Source organism: Condylura cristata, unplaced genomic scaffold (assembly GCF_000260355.1).
Source record: "Condylura cristata isolate star-nosed mole 26May11 unplaced genomic scaffold, ConCri1.0 scaffold00006, whole genome shotgun sequence".
NCBI lineage: Eukaryota > Metazoa > Chordata > Mammalia > Eulipotyphla > Talpidae > Condylura > Condylura cristata.
The window spans coordinates 46,890,355-46,917,374 of record NW_004567107.1 but is presented as its reverse complement, the minus strand read 5'-3'; the positions used below and the strand labels follow the sequence as shown (position 1 = coordinate 46,917,374).

General features: G+C 34.4%; 1 protein-coding gene across 3 annotated transcripts in view; it reads left to right on the top strand.

Moving 5' to 3' along the window:
- PTPRD (protein tyrosine phosphatase, receptor type, D) overlaps positions 1–27,020 on the top strand; it is a 1,952,036-nt gene that overhangs the window by 239,648 nt on the left and 1,685,368 nt on the right. For all 3 annotated transcript variants that reach the window (XM_012721366.1, XM_004677659.2, XM_004677657.2), the window contains one exon: positions 4,689–4,744. The gene's annotated coding sequence lies outside the window, so the exon portion shown is untranslated. The remainder of the gene's footprint in view (positions 1–4,688; positions 4,745–27,020) is intronic.

Below are 27,020 nucleotides of genomic sequence, written 5' to 3'. Positions count from 1 at the left end.
ATGCTTTTCCAAGTTGCAGTGATTGTGTTTCTCTTTTTAGAGAAAATATTTGCAAGATTTGAAAACAAAGAATAATATACTGCATGCTATATGCCAATGAGTGAGATAAAGTACTTTTTACTTTCAATAGCATAAGCTAGAAGGTATATCTTTAATGCAGGAATAAAAAGTTTCCTCTTTTGTAATATAATTGATCAATAGCATAGTTCTTGAAAGGATTCAAAGGATTCTTTGCTCAGAGAGACAGAATTTGGACTGAGCTGTGATGTGTGCAGGTTGGGTGTTGTTCACAGCATGTAGTACGTGCTCTTGTCAGTGTTTTAAATAAATAGACGTTTCTTTGCACATTCCAAATGCTGATGAAGCAGGCATTACTAATGACTGCTGAACACCTTGCCTAGAATAATGTCCCATGGAATTTTGACCCCCTTCTGGTGTTCAAAGTTTACAGATATACTCAATCTGACAAAGCTACCTCATATTCCACACTGCCAGTTTTCGCTCAAGCATACAAAGTTCTGCATACAAACTATAGATTTGGGAACTATCCCACAGAGCCTGCTGGTGTGATAAATAAATCTTTCTCTTTTCACCTCCCTGAATGCCTTCTGGTTTCTCTGAAAAACTGCCCTATCATTGACACTTGTCATATCTAAAATTAATTGGTGTTCTTAAAAATCTAGATAGCATTTCATGTGAAGAACATAGATCATAGGCATATCATGTGTGACTGGTGATTTTAGAGAATTTACATTTAGAATCTCAAACTGATCTTAATATTGCCTCATAAAAAGTGATCTGAGGGAAGAAGCTATCTAGATGATGAAATGTACTCATGAAATGCAGTATTGGTCCTGGACTAGTGCTAGTGAAAAACAATGCAGTGTAAAGACAGGTAGGGATAAGGTATAGAATGAATAGCTCTAGGATAGGAGTGGGTTATCTCACTCATAAAGTGAAAATGAGAGAAAGGTACAAGGTTGAATGTCTGCATCATATAGAAAAGAGAGAGAAAACAATTATCTTTAGCTCCCATGACATAGGGTTTTGCAAGCTAACTAATAAACATATTTAAACATTTGCTTTGTCTTAACAACACCGCAGTTATGATGCATATGAACACTAACTCTTTATAGCCATATTTCAAACAACTTAATATTAGATTTATGAAGAATTCCAAGATCAGTCAGAGGGGAACAGTTCTGTAAAACCAATGCAACAACATGCACTTTGGACGTAGGACCTCTCACTTTTGGATCTATACCTGAACATTCTCTTCACTATTGATCAGCAAATGCAAACCAAAGAGAATGAGGCAAGATGCTCTTTCCTACTCAGCAGATCACCCAACAAACACAGGGAAAAGATTCTCTCATTTCCAATACCCAACTCTCATTTTATCACTTTAAAATCAGAATGGAAAGGAATACTAATTCAAGGCAGATTTTTTTTTTTTTAGATTTATTTATTTATTCATACAGAACTGGGGTACAGGCCAGAGGCTCAGGGGCGGTGAAAGGCTTCACCAGAGATAGAGCGGGGAGCAGAACAGGCAGATCTACGAAGTACACTGCTGAGGGAAGCAGCGGGCGGGTCAGGAGAGGTCTGGCTCGCCATGTGGTCTCCTCCTGGGCAGGCTGCAGGCGGGAATCGAACTCATGCGGAAGTGGTTTCAGATTCTCAGTGCTGTGCTTTAACCCGCTGCGCCACCAGGGAGGGCCTCAAGGCAGATTTTTTAAAAGATAATGATTCAGATAGGAATGGTGGGTGAATGGAATTCAGCATATCAAACATTACAAAAAATACAAAACATTAGTCTTTTTGGTATAAAGCTTCAAAAAAGTTCCCTTCTAGGGGACATAAGGAAAGAAAAATCAGGCTGGGACCAAAGTTACCTAATATGACTTTAATACATATGATGGGTGATTTGTTGGGTTTAAGTAGAACTTAAAATAAATAGCTAACACAAATATGAGATGAGGTGATGTGTGTCACCAGGGACATTTTTATATGTTTCTGACTTTGTTGTTAACAGATGTGGCATTTATAAAAGGTGTGAGGCAGAGCTCTGTAAATTGGAAAGACTTATAAATGTATATATATTGAGGCTGTGTCCTTTTTTCATTTGTTCATTCAACAAAAATTTATTTAATCTCGAACAACATATATACAATAAATTAAGATATAATGGGGGGTAACACACTGACACATTGTCAGTTTTAATGGAATTGCAGCCCAATTAACCACTTTAGGCAATGAATGTCCCCTATTTAGTCGATAATTCTAAAGGTATTTTTTGAAATTCATTAACATAAAAAAGTATATTGACTAGAATTAAGGGTACACAAAATTTTATGTTCAATACATACACTTCTTTTGGGAGACAAAAATTTTGCTCATTTTTATGTATTGTTTAAATAATCATTTATAAAGTATCTTGTTTTCTAACCTATTGCTGTAAAGATTAAATAATCATGATTCTTTACTATTTTAATACCTTTCTCATTTCTGAAATTAAGCACACAATTTCCTTAAATGTATAGAAATAGGAAAGGATAGTGGCAGTTTTGAAATTTTAGAACTGTTATAGTGCTTATTTATAAACATGTTCAATTTTTCTATATGAAGAAATTCTACTTGATCATAAATGATGGCTATATAATATAGTAATAAATTATAAGTAAACAAGTAAATAGAACTCATCAACTACAAGTGACACACAAAAATGTCAAGTGTACACTCAAAATGCAGACAGAAGTCAATATGATCTGATGGCCTCCCAATGAAATGCATGTGATGTCCATACTAATTAGCTTATAAAGCAGACCGATACTTGAGTTTATTTGGGCCAGAAAGACTACCTACTGTCAGGCAATGCAGTACTACCCCCCTTTAATTGCAATTTATTCCAACAACCACAATTTATTGATCCTAGCATACACTTATGCCACAGCAGTATCATTATTTGACTTTATTTTAACAGCTTCAAAGGTTAGAAACCACTGTGAAAGAGACCATTAAAAAAGTTGAGTTGATAACATTGCTTCACATTCTATGCTGAAAAACATTAAATCTGTCATGGAATTATATAAAAGAAGAAAAAGGAACAAATTTTTATTAGGCTCTTAATATTAGTGCTTTCTTATAGTGGATATTACTTAGTAATCGTGAAATAAGGACACAAAAGCAAGGGGGATAAATGTTATTATTTGCATTTTACAGATAAGCTGCAGTTTAGACAGGTTACATAAATGCCCCAGAAATGTGATGTTAAAATGTTAAAACTACTTACCTAACTCCAAAAAACATGTTTAATTCTTGCAAAACTCTCCCACCATGGCCATTCTACAATATTGTTGTCTTGACACATTCTTAGTAATAATAAAAATTTGAAAACAATTTACCCATATGAGAGGTGAGCCAATTTTAGTCTTTAAAGCATAATATCAGTGTCTGATTGCTTTCATGTGTTAACTGTTTTGTCTTTCGTAGTCCAATATGTATTTCTTTTATTTAATAATTAGGATTAAAGAATTTCACATTGTAATTTTCAGCTAATTAGATAATATAATTACATATTATACAGCTTTTGTAACTCTAGAATACCTTTTGCAAATATTCAGTGATTACAGATTGCTTAAAGTCTGGCAAGTAATTTTTCCATATTAAAAATGGCTGCTTTATTTCACATATATTTTGATGAAATTTATATGTATTAAGATATACAATTTGATGATTTGATAAGTATATGCAAAGTGAAGTGTTCACTGCAATGAAACAAATTAACAAATCGTGACCTGATATATTTAACATTTTTTGGTGTGTGTGTGTTGAGAATTCTTATGATCTATCCTTATTTTATATCTGCTATACAATATCGTTAAATAGTTACATTGTTTTAAATTTATCTCCAGAACTCATTTACACTGGCTAACTGAAACATATTCATTGATCATCTCCCTGTATCCACTTCTCCCAGCCCTTGATAACCACCATCAAATTTCTGATTTTATGAGATGGACAATTTTGAATTTCATATCTTAAATAACAACATGTAGTATTTTCTTTTCTGAATCTTATTTAATTCCACTTACAAAATAATGTTCCCCGATCTTATTCATGTTGTCACAGTTGGCAAGATTTTCTTCTCTCTTAAGGATGACTAATATTCTAGTGGTGTGTGTTACATTTGTTTATCCTGACTTCTGTCAGTGAATATTTAAAAATTTAAAGAAATGGAAGAGCCAGCAGCATGGCCAGGAAAACAGAATGAAGTTTTGTCAAAAAATTAAAATAGAATTTCCTTATGTTTCAACTATCCTGTTTCTAGATATATATTCAAAGAAATCAGTATCTCAGAGAGATCACTTCCATATTAATTGCAGCACTACTCAAATGGCAAGTCATAGCTACAATCTAAATATACCTTGAAAGATAAATGGATAACATTTGTAATATCTTACATATCCATTGTGAACAGGATTAGACAATGACATATTAGATAATCATAATGCTCCATGAGGTCTCTGCAACTCAAACTTTGAGTTATTCTTTGTATTATCCAGAATATGTATTGTTTTTCTGCTTTCATTTTTTTGTACTCCCATAAAATTTAGCTTATAGAATAAGCCTATTTTTAAGTAATTAACTTAAAAAGTGGATCTAGTCCAATTTCCTCATTTTTGCAGGTAAAGAAAATGGAGACTCAAAGAAGTAAAGCACCTGCCTCAACGCTACAGTGACGGTAAGTGTTGTCTACTTATCTAGAATCAGATGTGTTGAGTACTGTTTTCTCCATTGCATAATAAAAGCTTTTTATCTTAGGCAAAAAATTGAAAAATTGTATAAACTGTTTTCATAGATGTTTAGATATTATATGACACTAAATGCAAGTCATATGTGTTCAGTTCAATTCTGTATTTTGTAGGATACTTGAAAAGTGAGGTACAGAAAAGTTATAGGATGTTCTGTGTAAGAAGAGATCGAGTTGTACCTGAGATGGCACAGGAAAGAAGAAAGTTAGTATTTCATATGAGAAATTAGATACTTAATACGAATATTCCCGCTTGACAGAACTTTAGAAATAAAAAAGAGCTCTAGATAGTTGATATTTTCTTAGAGTATATAGATTTACTGTTTGAAATCAGAAAACTATTTTTGTATCTAATTCTCTATGGCTTAAAGATTCCTGTTTTCTGTAATATACAATTCTGTACAAAGGCAGAACTCAATGCAAATAGTATATACTTCTAGACCAGTGTGATTTAATGAGTTTTATGACACACTGTAAGTTCATGGTACTAATAGAAAAACAAATAATGTGAGTAAGATCCAATTGAGTTGACACCACAAAGATTAATATGCTCTTACTGTTGTTATTCAAATAGGAACTATTTAACAGTGTGCTATTGTGAGCACATTAGGTATAATTATATCTTTAAGTGAATGTGAAAATATTGGTAAAACATACGTACAATGAATTTTCAGGTAGAGATCACTTGATAACTGGTCAAAATAAAGTAGAATGAGCAATTCAAATAGGAAGATTTAACTTGAATTGTTGTAATATAGAAAAATTGTTGAATGAACTAAATAGCATTTTTAGTCAGATGGGATAGTTAGCTAGGTTTGGATAAAGGAATCATTTCAAGAGGAGAATATAAGAAGCTTGGGGGTTGGAAATGAGTAGGGACATTTAGCACTGGATGCGAGGTTAAATCATAGACTATATAAGGCAGAGTAAAATATTTCAAAGGTTGAACTGGGATTTGTTGGTGGATGACTTTGAAGCCTGATTTGTTTTTTTAAAGGTATATTTTAGTATATAAACAGCAAGTTATTAAAGGTATTGGTCTTTTGTCATTATTTTCCAATTTATACAATGCTAAAATCAAAACTGCTTTGAAAGAACTGATGGCTGAATAACAAGGATGGAAATGTATAAGGAAAGAGACCAACTAGTGGTTGCAAAAAACTGATGAGGAAAACATAGTCATTTAAACTTTTTATATTTTAAAGATAAAATATCTCCCTTCTGTACTAACTTTAATCCCTCATATTTCTAGAAACTTTGTGGAAAAAAATATTACTGATCATTTGTACCATATTGTAGGTCAATTTTGCCTCAAAGGTAAAATTTAATAGAAATGATATACCTTTTCCTCTCAACAGCTGTTTTTTTACTAATTGTTGAATGCTTAAATTATTCCCTTCTGAAAAAGCCCTTCCATCTATTATGACTGGTTGATTTTTCTTTTCCTGAAATGCTCCTGAGAAGTCTATCAGAGTGAAAATTATCCTTATGCTTTGAAGAGCCCTGTTTAGTTAACAGTACATTTCATATTGAAGAAAGAAAGTTTAAGATATATTTGATTTTCTTCTGAGAGGCATACACTGATAGGATTACCTATGCTATTCTAATGTATTTTCTCTTATAACAAAGGAACAGTAAAAATAGGAACACATTTATAAAATTAAAAATAAATTAGCCTCTAAGTGAACTACTTGGTTTTAACAACCAAGTAGAGTGGGAGGAATCCTGAAAACCTCTCCCCTCAGGCTTGATAACCAATATTGTACAGCTCCTGCTCCTAATTAGTGTTCTTTCTTAAACATCCAGAACTTTTGGAACCCTTTTTACTGGCATTATATGTGTGTTTACCAAAGCTGGCAAACATCAAGCCAATAACATGCTAACTTTAATCTGTTAAGTTAATGAAAACTGTACTTTGACCAATTTCATGTCATCTTGCTTAGTTGAATTAATACATGTGAATCTTGTTTAGTTTGTGTGTGTGTTTTACCCTGGGCCCATATATCAGAGCTGAAAGTTCTTCTGATGTTCTAACTTTGTAAATTCTCTCCATAAACTGAGATCCATAGTGGTCATCTTTCCATTCAGTTATGCAACAAATAGGAGTATGTATGAATATATATGTATGTTTGTGTCTTCAAATGCCATTTCTGGTTAAGAAAAGTAGCTAATACATTTTAAAGGCAAAATAAGATAGTTATCTCAAGTGATGTTTGACAGATGCAGGTACAAATTCTAGCATAGTTGTTTGAAATGGAAATCTTGGGTAAGTGTCTTTAATCACAATACTCACTCTCCTTATATAAAATAAATTGTTGTTAGTATATAAGAAAATGGCATATATAATCTATTCAGAGCAGCACCTGGAAGATCACATCTGAAAGTTATGATCACTACTGTATTACTTACTAATGTTAATCAAGTTTAACTGTTAATAGTATGATGAAGAAAACTGTCTTTAAAAGCAATATATTTTATTTATTTTCTGTATGTTTGCTCTATAAGCAATACAGCTGCTAAGTATAGCTTCTCTGTATTGAATTTCTATATCCTGCCTTCTTTGAGGGGAAAAAAAAATGCTCCAAATTTGGGTTATACCTATCAAAAGCAATATTTTTTCCACTGGAGATTTTTTTTTTTTTTTTTTTTGCTAAAGTAGTTCATATAAACATTTCTCAGCTTCTAAGACTTTGATGTAGGGCCTATTCAGGTAAATTCTTTATATAAGATTTGACATTTTGTTTGGTCAGATGTTTGTGAAGTAAAGGTGAGTTAGAATTTGCGGTGGAAAAGCAAAGTAGCATTATACCATTAGCTATAGACATATTAAAATAAAAATAAGCTTAAACATGATAGTAAGGCTTGGTGTAGGCAATGAATACTGAGAACACTGTGTTACCACAAAAAAAAAGTATGTGTTGGGTCTACATGTGCATTATTGTCTTGTAATGGACATTGCTTTTCTCTGTTTAATTTTTCTGTGAAAGTATTCTAGCCTATCAGTTAAAGGTTGCATCAACATGGATAGAAATTGAACATTAGATTTTAGGCTTCCATATATAGAATAAGCCTTCTGCTTTTAAGATTCATTTATCTGTGCATACAGAGCTGGGGTACAGGCCAGAGGTGCAGGGGCAGTGAGGGGTTTCACCAGAGACAGAGTGGGGAGCAGAACTGGCAGATCGGCAAAGTACACTGGTGAGGGGAGCAGCAGGTGGGTCAGGAGAGATCTGCCGCGCCATGTGGATCAACACCGGGCACGGGGATCGAACTCATGCAAAAGTGGTTTTAGCTTCTTAGTGCTGTGCTTTAACCCACTGCGCCACCAGGATGACCATTGTTCTGGTTTTTGAATATCATTCATTGCTCACACAGTTGAGTTGTGCAAGACTGAAATGTAACACTTACTCTCTGTGACTCCTGGTAGCCATTTGTGCCTAAAATGGGATAAACATGGTCCTCAGCATTGTTGCTGCTTATAACTGTGATGTTTTGCTAGACTGCGGCAAATTCCATTTATAGTTTTCTTTGTTTATATCCCAACTGGTCTTTGGACTAAAAAATAGAATGATACTCATATGATAGCAATGAAAGTTTTTTCATAATTCCTTACTGTCTGGCATAAAAATGAGGAAAAACTTTTGTTTCTCCCCCAAATAATAATCTCTCACAGTGCAGTAAGTTTCAAAGAGCAACAACTGATGAAAACAAGTTTAACATAAAGAATATTGGAATGTTGTAGGATTGAAGTGGGGCAAACTCTGGGGTGTTAGGGTGACCTGTTTAGTGAGTCCTCATGTGCATATTCCCTGTAAATAACACCTTGTATAGTATTAAATAAGTTAATATATGTGAAGTTGATATTAATAGCACATTATGTAAGTTTTTGCTTTAACTATTGTTATGCTTGTTGACTTAATATTATTTTAAATAAATCTAAAGTTTCTGGTTTCTTGAACTTTCTAAATCATAACAGAAAAGAAATGAAGCATAAGTCCATATAAAAAGTTTTATTTTATATTTAAATTTGCAAGAGAACATCTTCTGTATGTTATAAATGTTATTAATTTGCATAGTACATATTCAGTTACACTCTGCCTGATTTTTTTTTTCACATAAATTTCATATCCACATGCTCAGTGAGTTGTTAGATATACTCCTTTGGAACTGTATCTTAATTCACTGGAAATACATAATTGGAAAGAGTGATGTGCTATGTTGGTGGAATATCTATAAACCTATACTTCTATATCTATTTTCAACTGTAAATTTTTTAGAAACTTTGGAATAAAAATGTAATTGAAATTATGATTGCTGGGTTGCAAAGGCAATTATTCTTTGTTCTAGACTGCATCAGACAGTTTGATAAGAGAAAAAATTAAAAACAGATTTTAATATTAATAGATATAGCCTGTATACACAGTAAAGACTCAGCATTACTTAGTAATTTGTCCAAATGACTTAAAAAAAAAAACATATAGTTTCACTACTTCAATATAGTTTGGAGAGTGGTGGGAGAAAAAAAGCGAAGGTTAGTTAGGGATGTGTTCAGAAGGCATAGCAAACAATATGCTCATTTAATTCTGTCTTTTCCATTTGAAAAGATATAAGGATGTTAAGTGTTCCTGGGAGAAAACTCTTAGAAATATCAAAGCAACCTCTACCCAACCTTCTGAATCCCTCTTGTGAAATAAACATCTTCTCAAAAAGACATATTTTGAAGTGGCAGAGTTTTGCTCCCCTACATAATAAAATTCATATACATATAATGTGATATTGAGGGTGTTAATCTGTTTTACAAATGGTAGTCACTAGGTGATTTAAAAGTCATTTTTGGTTTGACGATTTCCCCACATTAATAAACACAAAAACTTTTAATTTTAAATATATAAAGTTGAAAATATCTTCTTTGAGAGGGAATTATTATATGACTTAACATAATTTTGTATGTGTCTATATTTGCTGATGTTGCAGTTGAAAATACCCTGCATTCAAACCCCATGGGCTTTTCAGTACATTGATAGTGCACATCTGGAAATATTCTATCCATGTGTTTATAGAGAATGATCTTCATCTCTATCACCACATTCAAAAGTTATCTTTTATAACATGGTTATAATGATTTCATCATTAGGATTCATATCTATTCCCTCTGCACTGCTTAAGTGTCTTGGTCTGATATAGTTCTTATCAATTCTGCATTGTAGTTAATCAGAAACTTCTTTTTGATCACTAATGGAAAGGACAGTCACTCATTGTGTTTGTTTTTTAATGTTCTGATTATATGGGAGATATATAATATTGTGTAGACCTAACTTTCTTAGCCTTTGGAAAATTTGTGCCCACCATGGATTTGTGCCTTGAATTCTTCTGAATGTGAAAAAAAGCAAAGTTTTATGTCACTGTTCACTTGTGACCGAGTGGACCCCAAATACTAAGTAACCCCAAGGAACCCCAAATATTAAGGTTCACATGTCTCTGAAAGTGATAATGCCACCCACCACACAAAGACAAAGGAAGCGATCTTAGTATCCAACATTTTTGTGCATAAAGAGAGAAAAAAGGATATTCATAATAAAAGTTTACCACTAAAACTTCCAAAATTACCCATCCAAACTATACATTATTTTAGCAAAATAGGGTCTGCCCTAAAAGGGTATGCAGAGGCCTAAAATCTTACTTCACATCTGAGGCACTTTCCTGAAAGAGAGAGCAAAAATGAGGTAAGGTAGGTAGTTCTTGGACAAATGAAGCAAACAAACAAGCAGAATCAAAATAATGACTACCATTGTCTCTACCAAGGGCAGCATTTTTGCATTTCCTACCTACATATTTCTTTCAAGTGCTTCAGTGTCTCTTCTCCAAGTCCCTGGTACACTCAAAGCTGGCAAAGCACAGGCTTTTCCAGTGCTTCCCACCTCTGAGATGACTTTGATTAACTGGAGGAGCCTATGCTCTCCAGAACTCTTGGCTCTTGTTTCTATTTTGTTTTCTCCTTACATCCAGACTCTAGGATACAGTCTTGACTTCATCTATTTTTGTTTCATGTCTGTTAGAATTCTACAGTTTCCAATTACATCACACTTATTTGTTTATTTCAGATACAAAAAGCATATTCCTCTGCTAACATTGTGCTAAGGGTTGCACCTATTTATTAATGCTAGTTTACTATTTTAATGGCGTTTTTATGTGTTATTTTCAAAATGTAGTTTGCTAGAAAAAGAGATATACAAAACACCAAGTTCTGATAGTTTTAAGTGAGAACTTGAAGAAGGAGCAAAGCTGAACACATGGAGATAGGCTATTGAAGAGAGAAGTAATGTTGTAATAAAAGCTTTGTTCAATAATTACAGATATTCCAGGTTTCTGGAAGATAAAAATAATACTAGCTAAGCCCTGAAAATAAGAAGCATTTCTGAAAACCTAGTGTACTTTTTTTCATGGATGGAAGGTTAAAATCTATTTAATATATGTGTACAATGATTCATCTATTACCTTATAATTTAAATGCATATTCTGTGTTAACGTAAAGAACTATGCTCATGCCTACTCTAGCTTTAGTTTACATATACTTTTGTGTGAAAATAGCACCTGTGTATTAATGACAAATATTTTGTGTACTCACTATTTTTTATTTCACCAAGTAAAATGGCCTATTTAGAAATCCAGCATTTCATTTTGTATTTTAAAAATGAACGTGAGGAAAAGTTTGGTCAACTTTGATATGATCTCTGCTAGTACTTGTTAGAAGGAGGGGTTAGAGAGGGAAGAAATTTCCCCAACCTCTCTAAGTATTCTCAGGATGGACAATCATCAAAATATTAACAGTTATATCATAGGACAATCAAACAAATTTACATACACATATATGGGGAATCCACATAGGCCATTGAGGAGAAATAGGGTTAACTTATGAACTAAGGCATTGGATAAATTTCTGGGATTTCAAGAAAAAAGGAGGGGGGGTTCACAGAAAAAGGGCAGGGTGACTCATGACAAAGACCAGAAGTTCTGTAATTACATGTTTGCCATAGAAAGGATATTTGTGGTAAGAACAAAACACAAGCTTTAGGTAATACCTCCAATTCTCATTCTTCTAGATTGTTAGGACTGGGAACAGTTTCTCTTGAAATTATAGAGCATCAATTGACCTCAGCTCAAATAAATTAATATATCGAAATCATAGATATTGGGTAGATTTATTCTGGCTCTCTGGGCAGCCTGTTGTAAATATCGGGAATTCTTGCTGAGGACTATCCTTATAAGATACATAAAAATAGTTATTTTGCAGTAATAGAAAATTAAAATTTACTGTATTTAATAGCCGCCTTCTCAAGGGTTGAAAGAGTTGGAAATCTCAGTCAATTGCATGATGCGGGGGTTGATCAGACAGCAGTACCAGAGACCAAAATTGTGCAGGAGAAAGGATCTGACATTTAAAACAATTGTGCTTCTTGCCATGATTTAGTAGCAATAGGGAACCATTTCAGAGTAAACCTGATATAAAATAATACAGAATTTCCATAGCAAATGAAATTCCTTTCACCTAAAGTTAGGTTGAATTAGAAGATAGATAATTTTAGCAACATCTTTGCTGGGATTGAGTTACCTTGATGAGTATCCTAATGTGTGTCATGGAAGTGGAAAGTGGACTTTAATTATACAGGCTGAGTTTAATATCTCTCCCTAAGATTTTACCTTTTTTTAATTGAAGTAAATGTTATCGCTCTCCCATCCTCTCCATATCCCCAACCCCCACACTCTCAAAAAATGAAATTAGATAACAGCACATTCTACTAGGTCAGGGCAGCCAATTAAGTGTCTGAGGGTGTCTGTTTCTGTGTTGTTTTCAGAAACAATTGTATCATTAAATTGCTGAAATTGTAGTGTCAGCAGGAAAAAGAGCAAATAGCTGCCAAAGGGAGAAAAAATATGAACAATACAGCTACTTTGATGTCTTCCTGCCCTCCTTTCCAGTGTCTGTTGCTGAACAAGCTACAAACAAAATGTGAGGGAGCAAAGGCTTGTGCATATGAGCCTGGGTGCCTTCAACCTCCCTCTGGGAGGCTGGCTTGCTGATTTCTTCTGCTCCCACTTGACACCATAGGCAGACTACACTAATCAGTGTTTCAGAGCACAACTCCCACTGCCCTGTTTCTGTTCCATTCTAATTACTGTTCACTCATGGATTACTCTCAATACTGTTCTCTCTCTCTCTCCATTCGTTTATCCATTCAACAAATATCTAGCGAGTGCTTACTTTCTGTCAGACACAATTCCAAGGTGTAATGTACCTGCGAATAAAAGACAAAATTCTTGACTTTAAGAAATTTACCTGGAGACAATAGAAACAGACAATAAATGTCACAAATAGTGTTTAATGCTCCCCTGAGAATCTCATGCACAGCCTTTTAGCACAGAGACTATTTTACCACACTATTAGTGTTAAGGGGAAGGATGTCCTAAAGGAACTCTGCAGAGTCTTATGGACTCCACCCCCTACTTCAGCTTTCTGGACCCTACACATTACTCCAGTGATTGAAAACTACAACTCCCAGCAGTACCAGGGAGAGAACTGCAAGACCCCAGAGCGGAGCTAGCAGAAAAGGATTCTGGGATAATTGGGGGGTATAAATGGGCGTGATTGCATCTTGCCCTCTCTCTGTCTCTGGCTGGCTTGCTTGGGAAGCAGCTCTCCAGACCGCATACCCGGTGACTTGGTGTATTCAGTCAGCCTAGCCATAAGGTCTTCCATTTACTTTGTATCATGCTCTCTTAACCCTGTGTCATTTCCTATTCTTTTCCCCTTTTTTAAATAAATCCGTTATTGACCATTTTGTGTGTACCTGCAGTTGTGAGCATGTGGGTGAGGCCCCACAGACAGGCAGCCCAGTCTACTCTGGGCTACCCTGTAACATTAGGGGTCTTCATCTTTGTTCTCCATCAACATTAGTGGTATTATTAGTAATTTTATTTATCCAGGTAGTACCTATCTGTAAAGTTGGTACTTTATAGTGGGAACAGAAAGAAGTACCCAATAATTTCAGAATACTTTGAATTTTATTGTATGTAAAGGACTTAGCACAAAGTATGCAGTGAACTTTACATGTTGTAAGAATATTGTGTGAATTCTTGAATATTTTGAAAAATGTGCATGCCTTACTTTAGAGATAAAATGCTTCTTTTTGACTCACATGTCTGAACCTTAATTGTGTGATCAAGAAAAATGAAGGTAATTCTCACCACTTAGTTATTTTTTTTTTTTAAGATTTATTTATTTGTGCATACAGAACTGGGGTACAGGCCAGAGGCTCAGGGGCAGCGAGAGGCTTCACCAGAGACAGAGTGGGGAGCAGAACAGGCAGATCTACGAAGTACACTGCTGAGGGGAGCAGCGGGCGGGTCAGGAGAGGTCTGCCACGCCATGTGGTCACCTCCGGGGCAGGCGGGAATCGAACTCATGCGGAACTGGCTTAAGCTTCTCAGTGCTGTGCTTTAACCAGCTGCGCCACCAGGGAGGGCCACTTACAGTTATTTTAAGGATTACGATAAAGCTTGTATTATATATTGGTAGGATATCATACTCTTCTGTTTTGCACCTAGTCGACATGCTTTGACATCTCCTCTTGTTATCTGAGCTAGTAAAATTCTTAAGTCTCCTGGTGTCTCTTGTGGTAATTATCGCACACTAGCTTGAGCCACATTGTATTTCTTCCCTTCTAAAACATCATGGATGATTATGATCACATTGTTGATTTAATAACAGCTTTACAAGAAGAAAAAATGCACCCACCCATTATGTTGCCCTTATTTTCAAAAGATTTGTATGTGGAAAAAATAGTGCATTGTGGAATAAAGAAAATGTGTTAGTTTCTGTTTACATGTCTTCTTGTTATTACTATGTGATTAACTACTTAGAAGCTATACAATTCTTTGTATCCTTCCTTTGGCTTAACCAACTGTCTAGCATATTGGAAGCACTCAGTAAATATTTCCTAGATGATTGCATGAATACCTGCATAATTCCTCAAATTAAAAAAATAGTATAAATTCATATTGAAATGCCACATATAAACAGATCATGGATTTTCAAGTAGGGAACATTTCTCTTCCAAATGTTGCATACAAAGATTGTAATATAGGAATGCGATTATTTTTTAAACATTATGCCAAATTTTGAAAATGTTTGTTATCTGAATGGTGAGGGCTCTATTTGATTGCAAGTTAGAGAAACTCAGTTTTGGACTAAATTCTGCAAAAAAAAAAAAAAAAAGAAGTGTTCTGTAAACATATGGGATTCTAAAGGTATATTATAAAATTCAAGAGCAGGAATGGAGATGCAGTCTGACTGATCTACTTCCATGATCAGTTTCTTTATGAATCATTTCTTACTGCTAACAAAGCACTCTTGACTGAGTAAAATAAAACAGCCTGTGGAATGATTTTAGACAGGGCACAAAGGGGGTAGTTAACTCTGCTGCAGAGTCTCAGAGCTCTCAGCTGGAAGACTTCAACATTTGCAGATAATTCAGATAGTTTAGGGACTGGCTTCTCAGTGACACCTTGCTTTTGTCTAGACTTCTCAAAGCCCTTTAAGCTTCCTCCCACTGGTGGGCCCTAAGCCAGTGCCTCATAGTTTAGTTTTTAGAGATTCCTATTATAATAGAATTCATCTTATACACCAGTATCTTCATCAGTGTTTGATCACATCAGTAAACTGATCAAATCAGAATCACTATGTTAAAATGGAATAAAGAATTTGCTCATAGGATCTAATGAATTTATGGAAGCACATATGTAGGTAGTTAAGTAAGGCTATTGCCTATGCATTGATAATGAGTTTGAAGTTGCTCTAAGGTGACTTACATAATGTGACACAGTCACTGATGGCCATGAAGCAAAGGAAAACAAAAAACAAATCTGGAGCCCAGAAATATAAAGTATGATCCATGAAGTTGAATTAGAACTCATGTCTATGATGGAGGAAGGAATGCAAGAGAGGCATCACAAGACTGAGTCACACAAAAGGATGGGTAGAAGGGGCTAGTGAAGCAATTGACATAGAGATTGACATAGGGCACCAAAGCCAGGATGCCTGGCGCCCAGGTGAAGACAAGGACAATGATATGGAGATGAAGCTCATTAGCGAATCTCCCTCCTCTCAGATTCTATTAAAAGTCAACAAACCGGCCCTCCCTGGTGGCGCAGCGGGTTAAAGCACAACACTGAGAATCTAAAGCCGCTTCTGCATGAGTTCGATTCCCGCCTGCCCCGGAGGTGACCACATGGCGTGGCAGACCTCTCCTGACCCGCCCGCTGCTCCCCTCAGCAGTGTACTTCATCAATCTGCCTGTTCTGCTCCCCGCTCTGTCTTTGGTGAAGCCTCTCGCCGCCCCTGAACCTCTGGCCTGTACCCCAGTTCTGTATGCACAAATAAATAAATCTTTAAAAAAAAAAAAAAGTCAACAAACCTAGGCTCATAAGGAGTGAGCCCCCCCAAAGAGAAGCTCTCTACAGCTGGACAGTCTCTCCACCATCAGGGGGCAGCCACTCCACTGTCCACCTGTGCCTATGGAGGTGCTTTCCACCCACTCTCCCTCAGAAAAACAGCAGCCGCCTGCCTGCCTGCAACCATGCAGGTCTCTTTCCCTGCAAACCTTTTGGGGCAGCTCTTCCTGCCCACTTGCACCTAACCAAGTGTCTTCCCTTTTCCCCTCTCTTTCAAATAAACTTCCTCTTTAAATATAACTGAGTCTCTGTCTCATGAAGATTCTCACCATGTGCCGCTGAAAGGGGAGCTCTGGTGAAACCTTTCCCAGAGTGAACCCAAGAACCCTGAATTCAAAAGACGACATCATCTATATCTCACTACCATTAATGCTGATGATTTGAGTGACATGCTGGAGAAGGAACAGACTTCACCAAAGATCTACCTACATATCTATACTAAGCTCAGAAGAGTCAAAAGGGAGGAAATCAGCAGAAGCTTAAGGAGTAGCCTCTGTGTGTCTCTATGATTAAGGCAATTCAGCAAACCAGGACACTTCAAGCTGCCCTAGGGCTTGACATTCTATCCTACACTCAGCTTTAAAGGGAAAAATGACTCACTTCACCAGTTGCCTAATCATGCAATTTTCTATTGTTATCTACATGAAAACTATCCAAGGAATGAAATTAAGGGAAATATTCCAGTTCAGTGAAGGTTGCACAATAACAGACACCATAAGCCGTATGCATCAAAAAACTTTAAAGGGGCTTCCCAGGTGGCACAGGGTTACAGACAGCACTATCAAGCTATTGCCAGTCACTGCAGCACGAGTTGGGTCCCTGGCCTGCCATGGAGCTAATTCTTATGGCACAGCAGACCTCTCTCACCTGCTTTCCCCTCATCAGTTTATTTCAGTAGATCAACCTATTCTGCTTCCCCCACTGTCTCTGTTGAATACTCCATTGTGTCCCCTGCACACCTCTGGGCTGTACCCTAGTTCTTGCATGGGTAAATAAATCTTAAAAAAAAAAAAAAATCAGACCCTCCCTAGTGGCACAGCGGGTTACAATACAGCACTGCAAGTGAGCCACAACAGCTTCAGTGCAATCCCAGGCCATGGAGGTGATCCACCTGGCGTGGCAGACCTTACCTGACCCAGCTCGCTGCTCCCCTCAGCATTGTATTTAGACAGCCCGCCTGTTCTGCTCTCTACTCTGTCTCTGGTGAACCCTCTCACTGCTCTTGCAGTTCTGGCATGCACCCCTATTCTGTATTTATAAATAAATAAAACTTAAAAATATATATACAAAAAAATAAAAATGCATTTCCATTAACTATTTAATAAGCTCTTAAATTTATTTAGTGATTTATTAAACTTGCCACAACCAAAATATTATTTTCAACATGAAATCAATGGAAATATTTAATGAGATATTTTACTCTTTATTACAATGTTTATGATTTTAAAACAATTTAATTAAAGTGGAGTAATGGTGTTTTCACATTGTATATACATGCACATATATTTTAGTCATGCATCATTATAAATCAATATCTGTACATATTAGTTTATCAATAAAAGTCGAATTTTATTTTTCACCAGATACCCAGTCTGTAAAAATGAGGCTAAAAAGGGGAGGAGGAGGCCCTCCCTGGTGACGCAGCAGGTTAAAGCACAGCACTGAGGGTCTAAAGCCACTTCTGCATGAGTTCGATCCCTGCCTGCCCCAGAAGAGATCCACATGGTGTGGCAGACCTCTCTTGACCCTCCTACTGCTCCCCTCAGCAGTGTACTTCCTCAATCTGCCTGTTCTGTTCCCCACTCTTTCTCTGGTGAAGCCTCTCGCAGCCCCTGAGCCTCTGGCCTGTACCCCAGTTCTGTATGCACCAATAAATCTTTAAAAAAAAAGGGGGGGAGGAGGATTATTATAAAGATACAGAGTTTCTAAGCTGTCATATAAAAATCAAGATAAGAGTATGCATATCTGACTCAGGAGTGGGAGTCTGTGAGAATTCATGTCATACTTTCTCTGTCTTTACTGTTTTTCTATATAATTTGATTTATTTTTCTTTCTAAGATCTGTCACATGTTGGAGCAATCTACTTTGAGATTTCCTAGTGGAACCATCCAGAGCAAATTAAACTCATTCTCTTAGTCCCAATTAAAATTTCTCACAGAGATATTAAAATTTACTGAGACAGAAAACAAGGTTGTTATATAAATTGACATCTGCCATTTTAAGTATGTGGATGATATAATGAAAATCAAATTCCAGAAAAATAAATGTGTATTAGACTCAAACTTTTGTTTCTTATTCACTGATCTGAAATTACAAATATGGATGCATGAAGGTATTTTTTACTGTATTATTTTAAAAAATCTAAAACAGGAAATGTGAAACTCAGTAGTTAAGTTATACCATATGACAAGCTATTTCAGGTATATCAACATGCTTATGAAGTTCTACATTATAAACAGATATATATCTAATCACACGGAATGCAAAAAGTATTTACAGTGGTATATACAATGTAAATTCTATGATGTGCATAGATATCATTGTAGCAACAAAGTTAGTAGTTGTGTCCACATGGGTATTGTTATTCTCTTTTCATTTCCCCCTAACTTTTGTGCAATAAGCATACACACTTTTTAATTTAAAAAAAGCAAATGTAAAATGGCTCAACCAAAAAGCATTATGTTTGCATTATAGTCATTAAGTTGTTCTCAATCAAAAACAAAGGAGACATATCTGACTTCCTTTCATCCACTCCATGCCTCCCTCCCAATTAGGGAAAGATAAATTAGCAAAAGTATATTCATAGACATTCTTTATTATCCTCTATGCTATACAAGGATATGATAAAGGACTAGTCTAAAATGTATAGTAACTTTTAAAGGTTTATTCTAAAATAATAATACTGTCAATTCTAATTCCTTGGATTATGCTTAGTTAAAAATTTTCTTTCATGTCCCACTTCACTCTTCTGAAATAAATCATGTAACATGAAGGCAATGAAAACTGAAAGTGGCTTTAAGAAAGACAGTGTGTTCTCAATTTATATATATAAAATGATATGAAGTCCACAATAATGAAAAGGATTTATGGAAAAGATAAAACCAAATAAAGCCTCTTCCTTCTTTAAGAAAAAGAAACTATTAATTACAGTGTATTGGCATGTATTCATTTTTTTTAACAAATAATAATGATTTAGCAAATAGAACTTAGTTTTATCATCAAAATCCACACATGTGATTCTCAAGAGCTACTAAACATTTTTTTTTTTTTTACAATGCAGCCATATTTTCTAGAAGTTAAGAAAGAATGCATGCTCTGTTAATGAAGATTTAAAATTAATAGATTGGGAACTTCAATTTCCATGATGTAAGAATAGGATGTAATGATATGAAACAGAATTATCTTCTAACTTCAAAGTTCTAATAAATTGAACTTCCGAGGCCCTCCCTGATGGTGCAATGGGTTAAGATGCAGCATGGCAAGCTAGCAGCAGCTATTTCAATGTGAGTTTCATCCCCCGCTGGGAGGTGATCCACATTGTGTGGCAGACCTCTCCTGACCTGCTGGCTTCTCCCTGCAGCAGTGTACTTCTGTTCCCCACTCTGTCTTTGGTGAAGCCTCTAAACACTTCTGCACCTCTGGCTTGTCCCCCAGTTCTGTATACATAAATAAATAAATCTTAAAAATTAATACATAAATTGAACTTCAGTCTTAATACTGCCTTTATTTTCTATTGTGTTACTTATTAATTTTTTTACTGCATAAAACTGAGTTTATCACCACTGGAAAGCCTGAACTACTAGAACATATAATCAAGTATTTTTCCAGGAGCATATTATTCTAAAGTTGTAAATTTTTCAAAGACTGGTTTGAAAATACTTGAAAGTAACCATGTTGACTTGATTTCAAAAAATAAGGTGAACTCTGAGAATTTTTTCTTCTTTTCTATGTACTTTTCAAAGTTATTAACAAGTACTTATGGGCAGATAAATGTTTTGTTATTTTTTTATAGGCATTGTGCATTTTTGTGCATGTGATAGGTGTACTTTTAGAAATAAGCTGTTGTGCGGTCAAATTGGAAAAATATAAAAAGCTTCCCTTAACTTCCCTTCTTTATGCATCCATTTTTTTTGTTTTATAGCACTATAGTTTCTTGTGCTAAAGCATTTTAATCTATTAAGTATAGTTTTGTAGACATGACTGTGAAATGTGCAAAGTTGAGCTTGTATCTAAGAGTTATTAATGTAGTATTATGGAATCATGTCAGGATAGGTAAATTATTGTTTGAAACTTTAGATTCTCAATATTTTTTAGTATTTTTAATAATTTCTTAATCCTGTAGGCATAATTAAACTTTTTCTTTGCTTAGGGTTGCTATGCTTTTAAAATGGAAGCTAACCTACTTCACATTATAAGAATTTTTATAATCAAAACCCCAGAAGTTATAGCTATAGAATAATAAGTTCAGTTTTGCAAGGATCAACAAATATTTATTCCAAGAGATGGCAACGTGTGGGACTGGGTCTCCTCAGGAACCCTGAGACTACCAGAAGATATCACAATGGTACTCTTGATAAGGTTGGTATTTGCCAGTAGAAAGTGTTTTCTTTCAAGATGTAGAAATGCTTTAATACATACTCACTTTATACAGAACTATGGATTTTGTTATAGTTGTCCAGCAAAATATCTGAACCCAGTGTCATGATGTAGAATATTTCAGATTTAATACAAAATTGGGAGTCATTTCATTAAACCTACATGATACATGTATAATTAAGAAAGGAGAATATTTTCAGTTATTACAAATAAGTGTGGAGTGGTAGATAATAATATGCAGAAACATACATTTTTTTTTAAATACTCTATCTCACAACCATGAATTAGCCCACTGAGTGCCAAGAGAGATGGTGCTTCTATCAGATAAATAAATTTTCATGAGAATAGTATTTTTTTAGGTATAAATAAAATTATAAATATAAATAAAATTGTTGGGCCTTCTTTAGTGAAGTAACTGGTGTTAGGGCACAGCACTGCAAGCTGATCCCTGGCCTTGGAGGTGATCCACATGATGCGGTTCAATCTGCCTCTCCTGTTCACCTGTCTGTCACTGGTGAATCCTTTCACCACCTCTGCACCTATGGCCTGTACCCAAGTTCTATATGCATAAATAAATAAATATTTAAAAAGAAATTAATAATGTGTTTTATGTTCCTTACTGGACTGTAAGACAGAGAAAATCTTAACATCTCTGTGTGTGTGTATACATACATATATAATCTGTGTTTATATATGTAATAATATAGAGTACGTACAAAGTGTATGTTTGTTTACTTGTTCTAAGTACCCACTAAAATTATCTAATATTATCTAGTATAGAATCAGTGTTTGGTCAAACAAATCATATATTATTTATAACCACAACAAAACTCTGGGGAATCTTTGAACAAAGATTGTCAAATGTACAAAAGAAATTTCATATCCAGAGGCAATGGTATTTTGAATTCTCATGGGTTTCTAGTTTCCAAAGAAATTTTACATAGAAAGAATTGACAGTTTTATGTAATTCATGTTATTTTATTCAAGTTGTGATCTTAAATGGGAAATTGCCCAAAATATTTTTTAAATGAGAAGAAAAAAAAAAAACACAGTTGAATTCTTATTTCTATTTCTCTATTTATAAATATAATAGCATTCACAGATATATAAACATACTCAAAAGTAATGTTAGTATTTTTCTAATTCAGACATTTTTGCATTTCCTAAGTTTTCATTCCCTAAATTTACTTATTATGCCAATAAGCCCAAAAATTTGGAGTGATTTAAGATTGAGAATGGGTTGAAAATGAGCTGGGAATCCTGTTTATAGGTGTATGTGAGTAAGTCCAATCAATGATATGAATTTGAATCTATTTTTAAGAGTTAGTAAATAAGTCAACAGTTGGAAATTTTAATCTTACAAAGAGTACTTCTACTTCTAAAACCAAAACTCCAATATCTTGATTGAAAGACTGATTTTCTAAATGACAAATATTGAGACTTGAAGCAATAATAACAAATTTATAATGTTACATTTTAGGTTTTTTAATAAGCTACTGAAACACAAAAATTCAAGTTTTGGAATTTGGCTTCACTAGCCAGATTCATTATTTCTATGTCAAAGTCCTATACTATGAGGACATTTTAGAATTTGTTTAGTTAATAAATCAATTTGTCCACAATTAGAACACCCAATAAATGTCTTACAAATATATTTATGTCTTCATGCATAATCAGACTCCTAAATGGCCAAGTCAGCACTGAGGGCATCCTTTGTGGACATTAGCATTTTACCTGAAATGTTTGGCAGCATTTTATAAGGAAGACAAAAGTGCTAAGTCCAGCTTTCCTTATTTGAGCTAAGTTTTTTTTTTTCCTCCACTCAAACATGGTAGATTGCTTTTTCATTTTGCTTTGTTTAGTATTTATAGCTTACAGAAAGTGAGCAAATTTATATAATGATAAGAATTAAATAAATCTACCGTAGAATTAATCAGTAGGTCAAATCCATGTTTTAATAAACTTTTATTTTTGAATATTTGTTCTGATAATTTCTCAGTGTGAAAACAAATTACCTGATCAGATAACAATTTAGTAATTATGCACCAATAAATTAACAATGCAACAATTAATTAGCATTAGATTTTATTGGATGTGAGGTTAATCTTGTAATTTGGGAAGTTTTTATTCATCATGGAGTTTGGTTGTTTCAAAAGGTTTATTCATTGTTTAGTAAATAAAAAAAATAATTTCCCTATGCTTCCTTACTTTTCCTTGTATTTCTATAATAAATCTTTCAAAGTGGCAAATAACTTCTATGTAAAAAATAAATCAAGGACATTGTTTACAAGTTTTCAGTTCGCATATTGGCATCTCTTTTACTATATGGTACACATTTATTGTTAATTGTTTATATGGCTGTTAATATTAAAGATTACTTATAGTAATTGTCATTAAAATAGTGTGTATTTTCTCATAACTATTCTCAAAAAAGAAACAAAAATATACAACCGGAATAGAGATTTAAGGACTGTAGCAGTATGGCATGAACTTTTTAAATATCTAACTTTCCCTTCAATCTCAAAGTGTGGCCAAGACATAAGCAATATAAGTATCACCGAGTCATTGTTAGAAATTCAAAATCTCATACCTCACAACATACCTGCTGAATCTCAATCTGCATTTCAATAAAACCTTCAGATATATTCATGCATGTTAGGGTCTGAAAAAACACTTGCTTTCAAAGCACATGATTCTCCATTTTCACCTAGTAGTAGCTTTGGGTTCTGGAAAGGTACATAATTGCAATTTAGTGTCAATGTCACTGTGACCTGAATACTGGCTCTCTCATGTAGTAGCTAAATAAATGCCATGTCATTTACCTATCCTGAGTCTCCTCATAAAATATACTTATAAAAATGCCAACACAAATGTCTACTATCAGCCTCATTGAAATAAATGACAAAGTTATTTTGCCTCATCATTAATATCATAGGTATATTGCGGATGTACTTGACGGAATTATGCTAAGTAAAATAAGTCAGAAGGAAAACAAATGCTGAGTGATATCACTCATTTGTGGGACATAAAGAAAAAAGAAATTAATAAGCAACAGAAAAACAAGATAAAACTCTAGTACTCTGAAAACAGAATGATATTCTCAGAAGGGAATGAGTGGGGAGATGTAGGGGCAGGGGGAATGGATATGTTGGTGGAGGGTGGTTACTACTGTAGGTCTTTGGTGGTAGGCATAGGGAGAGACATGCAGTTGTTGAGTTAAAAAATGTACTCCTGAACCTTACACAGTGTTGGAACTAATATTCTTTTGTGTGTGTGTGTGTGTGTGTGTAAGCATGTATACATGCATATAGATATGTGTAGAAATATATAGATATGTAGAGATGTAGTGATATAGCAATATAGTGTATGTATGTGTATACACTCACACATATGTATAGTTATATTGACATAATTTGAAATTCAGATTTTGTAGTTGAACTGAATATTTTCTGTTGAAATATTCCAAGTTTGAGAAGAACACATGCAAATTTTTGGCAGCATGTCTTGCAGTTTGTATGGCATCATTACTGATACAGCATTTCAAAAACTTAAGATAGAGGTTACATTAACAAGGGCTAATAAATAGTCATATAACAAGATATGAAGTGATTCTTTGAAGGCAGACATTCCATCCTGAAAGCAGCAGATCCTAAAAGAAAATGCCCCCCATTGATTTCATCTGAGAATCATGGGGGATGTATATGCAACCATTGCAGAGAAACCTGTTAACTGAATAATGAGCCTGATCAGCTTAATCAGCCATAAAATCAGTGGAGTGACAGCTGACTAAGAAGAAACTCTGTGTATCCCTTTAATAATGCTAATATTAGTAATATTAATGGCTTACACATTGACCAAGCAGAAAATATACCTTGCCTTTCAGTTTTTTCTTGCTGTGAAGTCATATCCATTTAATTATCATTGATTTTTTTTTTCATTAAAAATGAATGAATGGTATTTCCTAAGCCTAGCATTTGAAAAATTTCTTGGTTCTAATTGCCATAAGAAGTGAGCAATTAAAAAATCTCAATTGATATTGATTTTAAAGGTTATACATGTGTGTATGTGTTTGTATATATGTGTGTGTGTGTATACCTCAACTAAGTGAAGGGACTGTCAAGGTAGCTATAATAAATGGATATTCTTACTATAAGGGATTATATGTGGACAATCTCCCATTGTATTATATATTTTCTCTTTATAGAAGGATTTCTAAGGGGCTCTTATACTTTATTTTGAAATTCTAGGGAAAGAGAGGAACTGTAAATTTACCAAGAGCTTGCTTTATTTAAAGAGAGGTAAATCATATATATATATATACCCATTTTAAATGCTTTCAGTTCCTCTAATTTAATTCAAGGAAAAGCAGTTATCTAATTTATTTTTAATTTCTCTTAAAAATGCTTACAAATATATTCCAAGGACTATTTTATTCTTTAGAAAGTAGATGATATTCTGATCTGTCCCTCATATGTAAGCTTTTGCTGAACAGAAAATTAAAACTACATGACTACAAATTAAACTGTTCACATTTATTATTATCAATATTAAATTACCAGCTTAAGTTATTCAGTTAATTTTCATGCCCCTTCTCTATCTTTGTCTAAATGGAAAGTTAATGTTTAGACTTGAATTTAAATGCTCATTTTTTCTTTTAAAATATAGCTTCCAAAGATTTTTTTTTTAAGATGATGGCACACTTTCTTTAATAGCTTGAGTGAAATAATGAATTGGTAAGTTTGTAGTTTGTAGAAAGGGTTTTTAAAAAAATAATTCTCATACTATCTATGATTGCTTTTATTACTGAAAACTTCCTCCTATTATGTCCCTCTCCCCGCCCCAGGCCATCAGCTTAATAACCTGCATCAGCATTTTCCTACTAGCTAACAAAGGATAGTACCTTAGCTCTTGCATTTCCTCATCTTCCCCAAGGCTAAATCTGTAGATTTCATAGTATGCTATTCCCTATTGGCTCTGCTGGGAGAAATCTCGGATATTAAGCCACGTGGAACCAGTCTGAAAATTAGCTGATGTGTTAATTGCCCCTTCCTTCTATGCAATTATACATTTGCTAATTTCTGGTTATTTTAAACCAAAGAAAATTCCCAAAAGTGAAAGTTACAAGAATAGTAGTAAAGTTATAAAAAAAATTGAAGGTGAAATAGATTTGGCATTTCTTTAATTAACAGTTACAAATGAATAAGCTTGACCTGGGCATTTGTCCTATAACCATTGTTTATTGCAGATTTGGAGAAACTGATCTAATATAATAAATACACCCTTTATATTTGAAATAGTTTTGTGTGAGCATGTAACCTTCTCACTCAGCATTGAAATCATGTCTCCAAACACAGCTTGTTTTATAACTAACTTTAGCTCTCATTTGTTGTTCCGTGGTTTCCATCACTTTTATTTTTACACACAGTTGGGTTGTGCCAACATTGCATATTTTATCATGCCTAATCTTTTTCATGGGTCTGTCATACATTAAACTGTCTGCAAGATGTTTATATCCATGGTTCTGAAGAGTACTTGCTGGTCTTTCACATACCGATCAAATATTTAATGGGGTTTTGGTTTGAGCTTGCTGAAAACACTAATGTAATAACCTTCACACAGTTTGCTCAGAGCATAAATTTTCCTCCTTCATCTTTTGATATGAATACATTTTGGATTCCTGTCTTCACTGTACTACCATTTTCATCATTATGTTAATACTTTATCGTGACAACATCTTTAAGAATATTAGGACAAAATAACTTATGATATTGTGTAATGATTTTGCAGTGATACTCTGTGAATGCCTTAGGAGTCAGCCATTTTAGTCAGCTTATTCTTCTATTTATGTATCTACTTAGATGGCAATCTCAGACATAAATGTTTACTGCATGAATACCCCACCATTATTACTTTATTTTAAAAATAAAAGTAACTAAAAATAGAGGAGTTACTTTATTTTTTTTTAAGATTTATTTATTTGTACATACAGAACTGGGGTACAGGCCAGAGGCTCAGGGGCGGTGAGAGGTTTCACCAGAGACAGAGTGGGGAGCAGAACAGGCAGATCGAAGAAGTACACTGCTGAGGGGAGCAGCGGGCGGGT